This window comes from Myotis myotis, unplaced genomic scaffold (assembly GCF_014108235.1).
Source record: "Myotis myotis isolate mMyoMyo1 unplaced genomic scaffold, mMyoMyo1.p scaffold_m19_p_17, whole genome shotgun sequence".
Classification (NCBI taxonomy): Eukaryota; Metazoa; Chordata; class Mammalia; order Chiroptera; family Vespertilionidae; genus Myotis; species Myotis myotis.
In genome coordinates this window covers 16,252,049-16,255,524 of record NW_023416321.1, presented here as the reverse complement: position 1 = coordinate 16,255,524, position 3,476 = coordinate 16,252,049, and positions in this window count along the sequence as shown.

Below are 3,476 nucleotides of genomic sequence, written 5' to 3'. Positions count from 1 at the left end.
GTTATGTGTTTTACTCTCAGACTTTTAAATCCTGTTTCAGATTATTGGGGGCCTTACTGTAGGAAACCATTTTGCTTTTGTTTTTGTTTTGTTGTTTTTTTAAGTATATTGTATTGATTTTTTACAGAGAGGAATGGAGAGGGATCGAGAGTTCGAAACATCGATGAGAGAGAAACATTGATCAGCTGCCTCCTGCACACTCCCTACTGGGTATGCGCCCGCAACCAAGGTACATGCCCTTGACCAGAATCGAACCTGGGACCCTTGAGTCCGAAGGCCAACGCTCTATCCACTGAGCCAAACCGGTTAGGGCAGGAAACCATTTTGTACCATCCCAAACGCTTTTCTTTTGCTCTCCTGTCTATTCCCATTAACTCAGAGAGTGGCATTTTTGGGATTTTTTGTTGTTCATTTGGAGCTTGCAGTATTTTTGTATCAAACTATTCAAGATACAAGAAGGTATCATTTCAAATTCCTACTCATTCTTGGTATGTCACTAAAAAAGCACAGTATGTGCATGTTCATTTATGAAATTCCAGCTTTATTGAGGTGCATTTGGAATGTTTTAAGGATATTCCTGAGAACGAGATAATATTTTTAGTTCACACCAACATCTGATTGCATTTGATCTCCCTCCATTTCTTACCAAATGAAAACATACCCATGCAATAGCTTTTTGATTCCAGATACACTCACAGCAGACTCTTCAGAATGGCTGGTTTGCAGTACTGAAAATCCTGGCTTGCAGGGTAAGTGCAGTGTTGGAATTGGATTAGGGAAAAGATGGACAAGGCTGGGGACAGTTTGGAAAATGGCAGCTTTTCTCCTTTTCCTGAAAATTGTGACTAAGACTGTGATATTCGTCACTTTACTGTATAGCTGACTGGGTTCTCAGGTATTTTCTTGGCGAGGAAGTTCTTGAAAGATGGGTGAACATTATGAGCCACCCACCTTTACAACAATGGCTCTTGGTCTGTCTTGCTGTCTAGTATGAGATAGGGCTTTTCTCTGAGCTAACCAGGGATTGTTCTTGCATACCTGACTTTGCTTGCATTTGCAGTTCCATCCATAGTCACTCCCAGTATTTTCATGCCTTGGTGATATATGACCTCCAGACCTGTCGCCCACATGATAATGCAAGTGTCCATGCATGTTTAAACATCTAGTGCTTCTTGCCAAAAAGAATACTTTGTTTAAATTCATAGAATAATTTCAGTGCTTCTGAATATCATGTGCACAGTAACATTTGGACTGTGTGGTGGAGAGCCTGTGTGTAAATTTAGCTATTGGTTTTATGGAATGGCCAAAACATTAACTCCAGCGAGGGGCTGAAGTGAGTTCCCTATGTGAAGAGGACACTTGGTCTGTTTATGTTATATTTAAGATTTGTGACGTGAACCATAAATATTGCCTGACAAAGCAGAAATCACCAGTTTCCCCATATTGGCTACCAACAAGAAACATTGAAACACCAAACAGATATGGTATTATTTTGGGCAATTGTGATTTTCTTTCCTGATGTGTGTGATGTCTCAGAGTCAACTTTCTTTTATGGTAAAATCTAGAATACACTTTGAGGCAGCAAATTACTTATATTTAATGGCTGACTTGTTTAGACATTCAGTAGAACTATGAAGTTCAATCTGAATGCTTTAGTCCACTCTTTTTACATACTGTATTTTTAAACTGGTTGAAGGAGTCGTTATACCTATATCATGCAAACCAAATCCTTTTGAAATACCACTATATGAAGATGGAGGTGACAGTTAGTAAACAGAATTAAAAGGGTGCTCATAGCTATGCCAATTTACCCCTAATCTCTAAAAACATGATTTAAAGTTCTTTCATGTGTTAAGATTTTCTTAGACTTCATGATTATTTGGAATAAGATGTGCCTAATTTTCTTACATTCTGTTCTTAAATCTGAATGTCTTCTTGTTTAATTCTTAAGAAATGCTACAAAATATCCTCGTTGACCTTGAAGAACTTTGTAGTATACAGAGTTGCCTTATATTACAAATCAAAGAACACCACAAATTTGGGCCTTGATTTTCATATAGGAAAAGGGTTTTGTCAAATGTTTTCTGAAGATCCAAATAATTCAAAGCGTGCCTCTTCTGCTTAAGTATTATTTTAATAACCTGAATCATTGCTTTCTGCCAAATACTGTGTTAAGTTTAAATCTTCATTTCAGTCTTGTCCGGAAAGGGCACTGGATGGCTGTAGTGCAGCCTCAATCCGAGAAGGCAATGTGAGTGAAAAGGGGCCATTTATTTATTTTGTTTTCTTTGAAGTTTCATTGGCATGTATTTTACAAAGTTAGGAGCCTCTGGTGAATCGCTCTAGTGAGGTTGTTTCGGGAAATCCTTGTTCAGTTGGTGGCAGTGGTTGGCTTAAAGTAGAAGGAAGTAAGATGACCTTACTACCAGAAATGACTAGAAATATTAATTTAGGTTTGACAGAAATCATATGTCCTATAATTTTTTGTAAGAAGGAATAAGTAAATCTTAACTTCCAATGTATACCCAAATACTTGTATTTATGCTTTTGATGAAATGTATTTTCAGCATTAATACACATATCCAGTTATGCCTTATTTAGATGAAGAATAAAGTTACCAAGTTAATGTTCTGAAACTCAAATCACTATTTGAGAAACCCTCAAATTGGTGCTTTCATTATATAATGATACATTTAGACAAAACCCCAAACCAAGCCATTTGCAACAAGATTTTCTCCATTGCAAATTTGTAGCAATGTTATTTCTGTATATGTAATGAGAAAGCTAAATTATCAGTGTTAACTCTTATTTGAATTCATGGAATCGTGCCTGTAAAGTTCAGTTCACTATTTGTAACAAACTCCCTAATAAATCTAGAGAAAGTTACTCTGTTACCTTTTCATTTCTTCTAGTTTTATTTGAGGAATCAGGACAGAAATTTTGCACATGTCATTTTCAGTTGGAGATCTACTTAGTGCTGAGCCACTTTATCTCCTGTCATATCCACAGGTTAAGTTCCATTAGTCACCGACAATCTGGTCATGTGCTGCTTTACTAACAAAAAATGATAGGACACAGATTGGCTTTCTGTCCAGTAAACATGAGGAAGGGAGGGATGGTATGGGAATGGGTGTGTATGTGTCTCCACGTCCCAAATAATACATACCCGTTATTTTATGGTACGAGGCTAGGGCTTAATAAGTTTATGCTAGAAATTGAAGTATAAGACTAAACCTGAGCATTTTAAACAAGTTGGCTTTCATGGCTCTTTCATGGCTTTTTCAAGTACCACCACATTGATATTAGCCTTAGGCAGTTAAGTGATTCTTAACATCATATGGAGTACAGTGTTTGTACCGCTAGCATGCTTATGTCTGTACTTGAATGTATAGTTAGCATTGAAATAAATATGTTCATTCTTATTTCATCCAGGTCTAGCCATCTGATTGCAAATGCCAGAGCTTATATGGACCAAA